The sequence below is a fragment of the Oryzias latipes genome, chromosome 16 (assembly GCF_002234675.1).
Source record: "Oryzias latipes chromosome 16, ASM223467v1".
NCBI lineage: Eukaryota > Metazoa > Chordata > Actinopteri > Beloniformes > Adrianichthyidae > Oryzias > Oryzias latipes.
Genome location: NC_019874.2, coordinates 31134446 through 31148529, shown reverse-complemented (window position 1 = coordinate 31148529; position 14084 = coordinate 31134446). Strand labels below are relative to the sequence as shown.

General features: G+C 41.9%; 1 protein-coding gene across 1 annotated transcript in view; it reads left to right on the top strand.

Moving 5' to 3' along the window:
* Positions 1–14084, top strand: part of agmo (alkylglycerol monooxygenase) — a 62924-nt gene that overhangs the window by 44713 nt on the left and 4127 nt on the right. The window lies entirely within an intron of this gene.

Here is a 14084-nt window from a genome sequence, read left to right as displayed (position 1 = left end):
CTGTCTTACGCCTTCAGGGAGGCTGTTCCAGATTTTAGCTGCAGAATATTGAAACGCTGATTCCCCTTGTTTAGTTCTGACTCTGGGAATCAACAGGAGGCCGGTCCCTGAGGTCCTCAGAGTACGAGATGGTTCATATGGCACTAACATGTCAGAGATGTACTTTGGTGCTCGGCCATGGAGAGACTTGTACACAAGCAGAGCTGCTTTGAAGTCTATTCTTTGAGGTACAGGGAGCCAGTGCAGAGACCTGAGCACAGGACTAATGTGATCATACGTCCTGGTTCTGGTCAGGACTCGAGCAGCAGCATTCTGGATGTACTGAAGCTGTTTTACAGCTCGTTTGGAGAGGCCGGTGAGCAGGCCGTTACAGTAGTCTAACCTACTGGAGACAAATGCATGAATAAGTATCTCTAGGTCTGGCTTTGACACTATATTTTTTATTTTGGCAATGTTTTTCAGATGGTAAAATGCCGCTGATGTTACTGACTTGATATGGCTGTTAAAGTTCAGGTCAGAGTCCATGATTACCCCTAGATTTCTGACTTGATTTGAGGGTTTAAGAGACAGAGAATGAAGGTAGCTGCTGAGACTTTCTCTTTGTTTCTATGGGCCAAAAATAATAACTTCGGTCTTGTCTGAGTTTAGCTGGAGAAAGTTGTTCTGCATCCACGCACTGATCTGTTGGAGGCAGTGGCTGAGTGAATCCACCGGCCCATATTCACCTGTTGTCAGTGACACATAGATCTGAGTATCATCTGCATAGTTGTGATAAGATATGTTATTACTGCGTATTAACTGCCCTAGTGGCAGCATGTAGAGGTTGAACAGAAGGGGTCCCAGGATCGATCCCTGGGGCACACAACAAGTCAAGGCCATGTAGTCTGAGACACAACTCCCAATTTCAACAAAATATTTCCTGTCTTCCAGATAAGACTTGAGCCAACTTAGGGCAGATCCAGAGATGCCAACCCAGTCTTGGAGTCTGTGCAAAAGGATCCCATGATCAACAGTATCAAAGGCAGCACTCAGGTCTAGCAGGATTAAGACAGAGACTTTGCCATCATCAGTGTTCAGGCGGATGTCGTTGGTTACCTTGATAAGAGCAGTTTCTGTGCTATGATGGGGTCTAAAACCTGACTGGAAAACATCAAATGAATTGTTTAATAAGAGAAAGTCAGTGAGCTGTTGGTAGACAACTTTTTCAAGGACTTTTCCTAAAAATGGCAGATTAGAGATAGGTCTGTAATTATTCAGTACAGTGGGATCAAGACCGTTTTTCTTCAGGAGAGGTTTAATGACTGCAGTTTTTAAGGCCTCTGGAAATATTCCAGATTGAAGAGACATGTTAACTATTTGAGTAATTGATGGCAACACACTGTTCAGGACAGACTTTAGAAATCTAGTGGGTAACACATCAAGGCAGCATGTAGACGAGCTCAGACGGGTGATGGTCTCTTGGACAGTTTGGTCAGTGACAGGTACAAAGTGAGTCAGCTTAGAGTGAGTAGGTGGCCGTTCGATAGTTATATGTGTTGTGGAGTTGATGGCTTTTTTAATGCCCTGAACCTTGTCATTAAAAAATACAGCAAACTCATTACATTTAGGTGTGCAAACCAGTTCTATTGGTAGCTGGGTTGGAGGGTTAGTTAATCTGTTTACTGTTGTGAACAGGACACGAGAGTTGCTGCTGCAACTTACAATGATTGCAGAGAAGTACCTTTCCCTTGTTCTGCATAAGATCTGGTTGTAAGCGTACAACTCCCCCTTATACATTTCATAATGAACCTGGAGTTTTGACTTGCGCCACTTTCGCTCAGCTCTGCGGCACTGTTGTTTCTGTGCCCTGACTAGATCATCATTCCTCCAGGGAGCTTTCTGTCTATGTTTTCTCAATTTAACCTTCATAGGGGCAATGGCATCCAGAACATTCAAGATGCTAAAAGTAACAGAATTCAGAATTTCATCAACATTGGCACCAGAGGCGTTTTCAGGGTTTATCATTTCTACAAACTGGGCCCTAGTGCTCTCATTTATTTGTCTCCCCTGGACAACTGCAGGGCCAGGCGGTGGTTTGGGAGCAACAGACAGGTCAAAGAATACACAGAAATGATCAGAGAGGGCGACATCAACCACACTGACATTGTAAATATTAACCCCCTTTGTGATGAGCAGGTCCAGAGTGTGCCCTCTGCTGTGGGTGGGGCAACTTACATGCTGAATTAGATCAAAGGTTTCAAGGACAGCATTGAGCTCTTTTGCATTTCTGTCATTGACATTATCAACATGAACATTAAAATCACCTGTAATGACTAGACCATCAAAGTCTGTGCACACAACTGAGAGCATTTCAGTGAAATCATCAATGAAACTTTGGCTGTGCTGAGGAGGTTTGTACATAACTATGCAGAGTAAGGGAGGAGTTTGTTTTAACTCAATCTTAAAGGACACATACTCAAATGATGAAAACACACCAAATGATAGTCTGCGGGTTGCAATATTATCTCTAAACAGTGCAGAAACGCCTCCACCCTTTTTATTTTCTCGTATTTCTGATACATGTTTGTAGTTGGGGGGAGTTGATTCGACTAGAACTATGTTTCCTGTGTTTTTGTCAAGCCATGTTTCAGTTAAAAACATAAAATCAAGATTAAAAGAAGAGATAAGATTATTGATTAAAAATGATTTGTTGCATAAACATCTGACATTGAGTGCAGCAAGTTTGAGATTAGTTTCCTTGGGACTGGTCGAAACCTTCTTGCTGGGGATATGAACTAGATTTCTTTGATTGGACGGTCTAACTGCCCTTTTTTGCATTCTACGTGGTGCAACTACAGGTATAGCACCAGAAGGAAGCTGTTCATCACAGGGCCCCAGTTTGACATAACCTTTCCTAGGACACTGGGGGCCCGTTTCATCCTAGCTCTGGGGGATAGCACGTCTAGAGGCGCGCAGGGGAGGTCGAGTTGAGGGTAGTTTGGGTGTTGGACCAGGAGGAGCGGGAGCTGGACGGGATTTGGGTGAACGATGGAGGGGGCGCGTTGGAGGGGCTTTGGATGAAGGATGTGTTGGAGGGACTTTGGGTGAAGGAAAAGGAGGGAGTGCTGGAGGGGTAGGAGAGCTCCTGTGTGGTGTGAGGCTCACAGGTGTTAGGGGAGCCATCTTAATTCCTGACTTAATGAGGCTATCAAAATGGCTAGGTAGGGCCATGGGTGAAAGTGGGGGGGACGAAAAGGAAAGTGAGTCTTCACTGGGAGTAGATGTAGCAGGGGGCGCCCACAGCTGGTCAGACGGTGGTATTTCTGGGGCCAAATCTGGTGGTTGTTGTTGTGGTTCTGCGGTTGGGTCCTTAGCTGGAGGTGGTTGTGGTGCTGGTGCTGCCGGATCCAAGTCTTTGACCGATGGTGGTGGTGGAGGTAGTTGTTGTTGTTGTTGCCGTTGTGCTGTGGTTCCTGGGACACTGGCTCGGTCCTTCCTTACTGCCTTTTCAGGGCCTTGGCCTCTATGCCCCAGAGCGTGGAGGAGGTTCTTCACTAACTCTCTTGCTCCACCTCTGTTCAGGTGTGGGCCTCTTCCCATGAATAGGTCCTTTCGTTTCCAGAATGTATTGAAGTTCTCAATGTAATGCAATCCTCTGGAAGCACACTCTCTGGAGAGCCAATTGTTCAGCTGAAACAGACGGCTGAACTTGAGTGACACCCCATCGATGTTAGGAAGAGGTCCACTGATGAATGCTTCAACCTCTACTTTGTCAATCTCTTCAAATAACTTGATGAAGTCTTTTTTCAAACGTTCAGATTGTTCTTTTCTGATATCGACAGCACCTACATGGATGATTATTCGTTTGACTCCTTGGTACAAGACTTTAGATAAGAGTCCTGTAATCACTGGAACAGTAGAACTTGGGCAACATAAAGTTTGCATTCTTCTGTGGCTGACTCCACTGATAGCGCCATCTCCAAGCAGCAGCGTATCTCTGACCTTGACGTTTGGCACAGATTTTCTTTCCGCCTGTGCTTTGTTTCCAACATTATAACTCCTATTCTGTGGTCCAATTTCACTTTGTTCTTTAACATCACATTGTGTTATGGGTAAAAATCTGTTTGTGAGCTTTATTTCGGATGTTCTGTCATCTTTACGCTTTGGCTTAACACAGAGTTCCTCCACACAAAGTTTCGGAAAGGACACAACATCACTCAGGTCTATGTCACTGTTATTCTTCTCATTTGTAGTAAGAGTGGGCTTCTTACCACCCGATGTTACTGGAAGGGTCTTGTGAAGTCCATTTTCAGTTTCCAAAGTAAATATCCGTGTTTGTAGCTCTTTTATTTCTTGTTGGTAGATCCGACAGCGTTCACAGTGGGAGTTTGTTTTTCTTCCTCTTCCGGACATGTCGCTGGCTTGTCAGACGTAAAAATATTGATTTGTATAGGTAGAAGTCACAAAAAAGGATGACCAGTCTGATATTCCAGGAGTTGTGGATGAAGTAAAATAATTAAAAATGATTAATTAAATGATTAAAAAGCAAATAAAGCAGGAAGCGGCAGGAGCAGGGGAAAAAGCGTCTGCACTCTTTTGCAGGGGGAGGAGCAAAAGAGTGCAGATATATATATATATATATATATATATATATATATATATATATATATATATATATATATATATATATATATATATATATATATATATATATATATATATATATATATATATATATATATATATATATATATATATATATATATATATATAGCCGCTGTGTTGCATCATCTTTTGGTGCAAAAAGACAATTTAGAAAAAAAAGTCTAGATCTGTTTTAGAATAATTTGTGAACTTTAACAATTTAAAGAAAAAGAAGCTAAAATGTTGAAATAGAATTAAAAAACAAAAATCGGGATTCTACATTTAAGTAAAATGGGATTCAATGAAAAAAGGACAAATCTAGATATATGTGAAGCCCTGTTGTGTTTTCTGTCCTTCCGGGCCTTTCTGACCCTGTTTCCCAGACTTCAAAGAGCGTTTTCTCTGAGGGGATGTGGCCAAACGTAGAGGTGGCGGCGTTTTTCAGTCTGCGTCAAACGCCGTGGCACCTGAACATCTGTCCGACAGGACAAATCCCGCCCTCTTTCCCAGCATTCCTGCCAACAGAAGTCCGTTAGAGGTCAGAGGTTTGCGTTATCTGAGGCTCTCTTTTTCTGAGCGGGAACGTGTGGCAGCCAGAGGCAGCGCCGAGCTTGGAGCGTAGCGGTGGAGGCTGGCCGGGCATGACATCATCTGGGAGCTGACAGGAATGGAAATCTCCTCCCAGGGAGAAAACGGAGGGATTTGAAAAAGAAACACTGGTTAGGACTGCTCCGATGGAGCAAACAGCGGGTGGTCGCGAACGCACACTGTGTGAAATATTATCACTCAGAGCGCAGGGGATGGCGTCCGTCAAAGGGTAACCGCTTGGTTTATGTTGTCACACTTGTTGCCAGGTAGAGCTTTGGAAATCCTGCAGCAAGTGGTCCTGAGAGAGTTTTCCTGCAAAGTTTGGTTTGGCAAAGCGAGCTTCGGTCTGAACGTTCTCTTAAATGTATCGACTCGTTTTATGCCTAAATTTAGGTTTTAGCTTTGAAATCCATCAAAACAGGGTTGGATGAAGACTGAACGCACGTGTTACATCACCTGCAAGCCTTTGTCTTTGTTTAATCACCAGCATCTCATGTTGTAGTGAAAAAACAAACTGTTTACAGTCCATCTTTCCTGAGGAATTGTCACGAAAAAAAGACGTCCAAACTGTCTGGAGACAAAAAGCTGAATTTGGATAATAATAAATTTAGAATCTGAGGCTTCATGAAAGTATTTTGTATGTAAATTTATTAAAGTTCCACCAGATTCGTTTCCACCATAGTGAAAAGGCCAGATGAGGAATGGGGTGACTCCGCCCCCCTGGTGTTCCAAACAGGAAGTACACGCTGGCTCCAAGAAGCCAAAATCCCACAGACTTCTTGTTACTCAGTCGTTATGTTGGTCAGAATAACCATTCTTGCTCTGATACCTTTTATTAACATGTTCTTGACAATCCGGATAATATTTAGTTGACTCCCATAAATCCTTCAACCGATAGTTTTCCTGTTTCTCTTACTTCATTTTAGTATCTTCCTCCATTTTTCGCTGAACTCCTTCTACACTTTTCATCTATTTCAACCGTTCAACTATTCAAATGTTCAGCTCTTTCAGCTTCTTCCAGCTGTGACTTTTGGTCCTTCAAATCCTTGAACTGTTCCAGATATTCCAGGATTATATGGATTATATGTCCTGTCCACTGTATCTGGTTGGTGGCGTAACGCCATCACACGTGAGCTGTAGTGCACAACTTCACCGGTTATTCAAGTCGTAACCTGCTTACTGACGACGTTTGGCTCCAACGTGGTTAAGACATCAAACGCTTTGCTTCCCAACGTTTTCTTCTGCTGGACCTCACATCGTACAGTTTTTCCTGACATGAATGCTGACTTTGAGATCTCTCATGGTGACAGAGGTCTTCCTCTGAGCTCCTTCAGCTCTTCTCTAAGTCAGTCAAATGGCCCAAACAGTCCAGCAGCTTCTCTTTCAGTCTTTTTCGTCGTTGACGTTAGTTTGCTTCAGGTTTTCTACTTTTTCAAAAATCCTCTCCTGATTTTCTTGTTCCTCGTCCAAACCAAAAACTCAGATTCAGGCTGACAGAGGAGGACTTTTCTCCTGATTGTTGAGCCGCTTGTCCTTGATTAGTGCCTCTTTGGATTACCCAGAAATCCACGGTTGTGTCGGGGGGGCAGAATGGCTTCAGCAAGAGCGGGGATGAAGCACAGACTCATTTCTCTAAGTATCAGTGGGCGGATTGAAGGAGTTGGGGTAGATAGTCTTCCAACAGGTCCTCGGAGACGCATTGATCTGAAGGAATTTAACACCCAGACGTCTCCTTTCTGCTCCATTTAAATACAAGCACGGCTTCACCTTTCAGGAGCATTTCTGACTTCCTGTCCGTTGAAAATTCGCCGTTTGGCTTCGATTGTCAGTTGTTAACTTCTGCAGAAATCCTCGACATCCCCCCCCTCGTATGTTCTTTACCACCACTTTGGCCACCAGGGGAACTGTGGGTAATGATGAGGAAATGACCTGTGCTGTTCAGGCCCGTGTGTTTTTACAAAGGAGAGAACAGAAAGTGACTGGAAATGGCGTGTTTTAGGGATCTGATGGGGTGGATATTCACTCAGAAGTTTACTTGGACTTCTAGATCTTCGCATCGCCATTGGCTCTTTGTGCTTCTCAGAGCTGCAAAACACGGCGGCGTGTTTCGTCCGGCAGCGCGTGGGAGTGTAACGGAGATATTTCTCATGGCAGCCTTACAATAGCTGCGGCGGCGGCGGGTCTCTGCTGGGACCTGCGTCTGCAGCGCCGAGGCTGTATATCTGCTCACGATGACCAGACAGGAAGTCCTCGCTGTGTGGGCGTGAACGCCGCTGACAGAAAGTTTTCCTCCTCCTGCGTCAGATTTTAAAAAGCTTTTGAATTTCATCGACACCCTCAAAAAGCTCAACTAAAAGAGCAAGTTTTTTTAACCAGAAATGTTGATTTGAATCATTGCTTTGAGCAATCACACGACTTTCATCCACTTGTTGATAACTGGATTTGTTCAGCACTTCTATGCAGCAGTTGACATAAAAGTGCTGAACACAAGAAAGACAAGAAAACAAACACTAAAACATGTTTAAACACAAGATTACATATAAGGAGATTAAGCAACAAAAACACCCTAAAGGTAACAGATACAGAGAGAACAAAAGTGGCCCTAAAACCGGTCCTTGAGGAACCCCATAAGAAACCTGAGCTGTGGTGAATTTAAAACCACCCAAGCTGACACACATGGTTCTTTCTGCCGGGTAAGACTTAAACCAGTCCAGTGCAGAACCTCGGATCCCCACCAAGTTCTGGAGCCTAGACGTTCAGATACTGGGGTTTACTGTGTGCTATGCTGCTGTTAGATCCAGCAGAACCAGGACGACATCGTCTCCAGCATCGTTAGCCAGTAGAATGTCGTTGCTGACTCTTAGTAATGCCGATCTGTACTGCGCAAAGATCTAAAACCAGACTGGAAGACTTCAAGAATTTGATCTGGTTTAATAAATCCAGAAAAGATGGAAAATAGTCTTTAAGCACATTTGAAGGCCAAAACTCTTCTTCCTTCTTCCTTACGCCACACCGGAACGGTCCGGATCAGCCTCAGGAAGGTCAGACCCGCTGATCTTGTGCAAACACAAGTTTTGTGAAACATCTACCCAGCTCTGCCAGTAATAGATTACAGTTTAGAAGTACGTTTTAATACACTTTCTTTTACAACTTTTTATTTACCAAACACTAGAATTTACCAAATATTTTTGAGGAAAAGTAAAAAAACTGAAAAGGAAATTCTGAGAATATACAGGATTGTAGCTGAACATAGTTTCATATGTATAATCATATGTAAAAGTACCAGACATCCTGGATGTTTCACTTTCCAACTACTTTCACCATAAAAATCCTCCCAGTTGTCCCCGACCCCCAGACCACAGACCAATACCGCCCGCGGGTCACTTGGTACCGCTAGGATTAAATAAATGAAAAGTTACATACTTTTATTTTTTCGTATACTTCTCTGATTGTGAAAGACGTTTTATTTTGTAAAGTTACCAGATTCTCTTCTCTACGTCCGTCTGACCAAGTCGCTCGCCTCGGTCATGTGACCTCAATACGTTTGATAACTTCTTAAAGCTTCTGCTACGACTGCTTAACCGACTCTAGAATGTTACAAAGACGTTGCTGATAAAGTTGTGTAGTCGATGGATTAATGCTAGCTGTCATATTTAGAAAAAAACACAGTTTTTGTGACGGTGTCATCATTTTGTTTGTATTAATTATCCTCTACAAGTCGGACAAACGTCTGTTTTTCTTTTTTCAGCTTAAACTTTCAAGGTGAAAGTGAAATGTACGCCACATTTAAGGCTGTCCTGCTGGAAATCTAGAAAACAAAGAAAGTCTAAACCCACTGCAGACGTTTTACAGAGAATTGAGATTCTATAAAACACATTTCTGCTTTGTTAAAGTTTTCATTCTTAAAACATGTAAAGAAAACAGGGAGATTTAGAGCAAAACTAAATGTAAAAACATTAGCATAGAAAATAAATTTAAAGAGAAATACACAACAGGTGAAGATAAAAACAACAACATTAAACTAGGAATTAATGCTTTTGCTCTGAAGGATAAACCTGATTTGATTTGAAGTGTTAAAAAGTCAATTTATAAAAAATAAAAAACAACTTTGAGTTTTTTACAAATCCAAAAAATCTTTTGTTCATCTTCTGGAAAGTATCTGCAGACGTCTTTTTACTTTGGACTTAACTGTGGAGCGTTGTGATGAGAAGAATAGTTTTTACTGAAAAGAGCGGCTCTAAAAGGTTTTGGGTCGGCTGAACCAGAACAGAACTTTCACGTTTTTCCCTCCAGCTTCAAGCCTCCTGATGTTTTTATTCCCACAAATATCTGGAGCTTTTTTTTTTCCTTCTCTCTGTGTTTGAACACAAAAAGCTGTGAATTATTATTTTCCGATGCATTTGGTTGTGGCGGGCTGTATGCAGCCATGTGGAGGGGGGGAGGGGGGGTCTCTGGAAACATCCCTCTGCTCGTCGTATATCACGCCGCTGACAGCAGCCATTTTGCCTTGTTTTCATTTTAATCACGAGTGCAGCTGTGCTGCAGAGCGGCGCGTTAGCCCGCCGGGGGCTGGAGGGCCGTTACCGGGCCACGAGGAGCCCCCCAGGAGGGGTAATGTCCAGGCTTCACGTCCATCAGCAGCACCCACAGCCCGTACAGTGTGGGAGCATGGGAAATTAAAGCTTTATCTGAAGATATAAGAGTCAATTAAGTTTATTTTTAAATCATTTATGGCCTATTTGTGTAAAAAAATGTCTGCTAATGTAGAAACATTGAGTCTTTTGCTCTAAGCAGCCATGAAACACTAAAAGAAAACTTTAAGCACGGACTCACATCTTCCTGAAGTCACATTAACACAGTTTTAAAACCATAGAAATAATAAATAAATGGTGTTTCTTCTGACTGACGTTTCAAAGTTATTGAAAAATAAAAATGACATTGCCCCCCCCCCAGACATCAGACAAATGTTTAAAAGAGCAGCTGTAGTGAATCAGACCTGCAGCATTGACGTTTAAGAAATGACACAGTAGCGTACGTTTGTACTTTCAGTCTTTTTGAAGCTTTTTTTCTCTGCTAACTGTTGTCCGTAAAACACAGTAGAGACCGGCGCTCATTTCAGGCCACATTTTCTGAAATCATGACTTAATAAACTCTGCAGCTTCCTCAGCTTTTCTGGTGTTCACCTCCGAGCTGAGAAATGCACAGAAAGTCAGACGGAGCTGCCGGATCTCCCAGGAAGTCGGAGACGCCAGGAGATGAGTTTGTTCTGCAGACTCTGCGTCGAGCCTTTTGAATCCCATGCAGGCGCTCCTCCTGCATTTTATTCAAATAAAAGAGACGTCTGTAGATTCTGCAGTTTGAGATTAAAGCACGTTTTGTTCTCAGCTTTAAAATAAATAACAAATTTCTGCTTATAAGGCTCAACTGTCAAGCGAAGCTGTCAAAAAAGCGACAAAGCTCTCCGTTTATTGAATCTTTAGTCCAACCTGTTGTTGGTTTCAGGACGGTCACACGCTGCAGAACCTGAGGTGGAATGTGGGGAAAGGAAACAGCATTTCCTGGAGATCAGAGCAGAAAATGATCAAACGTTGTTGAATCCAAAACTCTGCTTTTCACTTCCGGTTTAATACGGAATTGATTTTAAAATCTTCATCTTTTGTACATACATTACTGACCTTTAATCCACTCTTCATCAGCGCGATCCTTCGGGTCTAAAAAGCTCAGCTCTGGTCTCTCAGACTGTCGCTCCTCGTCTTCCTCTGTCGCTGCGTCAGATCAACTCTAAACTCTCCGATGTTTCTGTTCCGAAGCGCTTTCGGTCGATCTGATGGGGATTTAAACGTTTCTCCAGTTCTGCCAGCGTTGAGGTTTTAAAAACACTTTGTGATTGGATTCTATGGAAAGGCTTAATCAATAAAGATTTACTCACCATCTGCCAAAAATCAAGATGAAAGTTTATTTTTATGAAGATTTTTATCCCAAGAGAACGTTTGCTTTTTACACAACCATCTTCAAAGATTCTAGTAAAATGTGTTTTTAAATAACAAACAAATATTTTTGGATCAATAATTAAAAACTTTGCAACAAATTTAGAAACTTTAGCTTTTTTCTGACTAAAATTTCAGACTTTTGATGGAAAGATTCTGTGAAAAACAGCTTTTTTTTGGCTTTCCTTTCTACGTTTTCAGCCTTTGGCCTCCAGCTTTAGGGATTTAAACGTCAACCTTTGCTCAGTTTGAGTTTCATGACGGTTCTATGATTTAATGCAGTTTGGATGTAAAGTGAACTGAAAATGACAGAAAAATGGCTCAAACTCTGATGCTCTTTAACCGCCTGCGACAGCTTTCAGACCGGATTCTTTTTCTGAAAATGTGTCTGCTTGGTGACGAAGAGGAAAAGGTTCGATACCCCGGAGTCGTCTTTAGTGTTTTGCATCACTTGTGTTGTGAGGAACTCTGCGCACGCCAGTCTCCCCGGGTCACAGATGCCTCCAAAGCGCCGTTTGCCCAGAACCAAGAGAGTGTGGGGCGCTCTGCTGAAAACAGCTTCTTCTCTGTAATCCGTCCCACATGGATCTCCACGCCGTCCATGAAAGCGCGGCGTGGAGGCAGGCGGGATGGATGAGGAGTGGGTGCCGTCCCGGTTGGCCTTTGATGGAAACCCTTGTCATGTTTCTGGTCTGGAGTCTGAGTGGGACTTGATTTGCGAGGTTCTGCCAAGCCCGCTCTGCGGCGGAGGCTGACGCTTCCCGCCGTCCTGATCTCCCATCTGCTTCGACTTTGGGGAGTTCTGTCTGTCAGGCGTCATGTTTGAACTGTGCGAGCCGGGAAACGGCTTCATCCAGTGGTTCTCAATGGAAGCCACCTGACGGCGGCGCTTCAGCGGCGAGGCTGAAGCGCCGCCGCCGCCGCCTCGCAAAAAACCCAGACGGCAGGAAAAAGCTGCAGCAGCCTAGAGATAGAAAGATCTGGAAAATCAAGTTACAACTAAAGAATAAAGATGATTTTCCTTGTTATAAATCAAAACAAATCTGCCAATAAAACAGATATTTGTAGATTTGTCATCTTCTTCTCATTTGAGACCAAAGAAAACCTTGAAATTAGTAATAAAAAGTAAACATAATAAGAATTTTATTGTTAGAAATCAGCTTAATGTGTTTAAAGCAGAAACATTTATATGCATATTTATACTTTTCCTGTTTTAGGCGCTTCAACAGTCCAGTCTTTAGTTGTTTCTACATCGTTAAACAGAAAACTAGAATAAGACATTTTCAATAAAACTGTTGAAATTCCATCTTTTGGTACGTAAAGATGATATTTTCATGATATTTAAGATTTAATGTTTTTTAAAAAAGTTGTTGCATTTTCACTGAAAAGTTACTAGTGGTTATTTTTGTCTCATTTTAAGAGAATTAAAAATTTAAACTAGACAAAAAAACTTTCGATTTGTAGGCCTTAATGTTCTGAAAGCACATCCGTGTTTTGTTTAGCCAAACTCTAAAAAGACAAGCTCTTCCTGTGAAACTGACCTGATCTTGAAATCTTTCATCCTTTATGGAACGAGGAATAAACTCAGTTTATTATTTTGTTAAAATTGAATAAATTAGAGCAACAATTCTCCTGCAAATTAAATAGGATTTCTTGTATTTGAGCTGAAATAAGAAATTCAATGCCTCTGTGTTCCGGTTGAATCAATAACTTTCATTAATGATCAGGTTTTTTGGGTTGTTTTTGCAGATTATGAGTGTAAATTTAGTTTGGAGGATTCCAGAAATTAATTTCATAAAGACTAAATTCATCTTTAAAGAAAAAAAAGAAAGAAAAAAGTCAAGTTTCCAAATCTATATTATAGGCAAGGCAAGTTTATTTGTATAGCACAATTCGTACACAAAGTAATTCAAGGTGCTTCACAAAACAGAAAAATGCATTAAAATCACAATACATCATAGAATAATCAACATAAAATTTACTTTAAAAGAAAAGAAAGAAAAAAAAAAATTGAAAACTGATTTAAAAATAAAGGAAGGAAAGGAAAGAAAAGTGCAGATAGGACCTTTCAGTCATATACACGGCTAAACATAAATGTTTTAAGTCTAGATTTGAACATGAACACAGAAGAGGCCTGTCTTACGCCTTCAGGGAGGCTGTTCCAGATTTTAGCTGCAGAATATTGAAACGCTGATTCCCCTTGTTTAGTTCTGACTCTGGGAATCAACAGGAGGCCGGCCCCTGAGGTCCTCAGAGTACGAGATGGTTCATATGGCACTAACATGTCAGAGATGTACTTTGGTGCGTGGCCATGGAGAGACTTGTACACAAGCAGAGCTGCTTTGAAGTCTATTCTTTGAGGTACAGGGAGCCAGTGCAAAGACCTGAGCACAGGACTAATGTGATCATACGTCCTGGTTTTGGTCAGGACTCGAGCAGCAGCATTCTGGATGTACTGAAGCTGTTTTACAGCTCATTTGGAGAGGCCGGTGAGCAGGCCGTTACAGTAGTCTAACCTACTGGAGACAAATGCATGAATGAGTATCTCCATGTCTGGCTTTGACACTATGTTTTTGATTTTGGCAATGTTTTTCAGATGATAAAATGCTGCTGATGTTACTGACTTGATATGGCTGTTAAAGTTCAGGTCAGAGTCCATGATTACCCCTAGATTTCTTTTTTTTTTTTTTTTTTTTTTTTTTTTCTTTTAACTTGTCCTGTCCAACAGCTAGGCAAACAGATGAGAGCTGAGGGCCTCTTGTGTTGGACATATTTTATTCTAACAAGAGGGGTTATTCATCTTCAGACAAACCAAAGGTATGTCTGAATAAACCCCTTTTGTAATTGAGGCCAAACTTTATTAATTTCAATCATGTTTGAAAATCT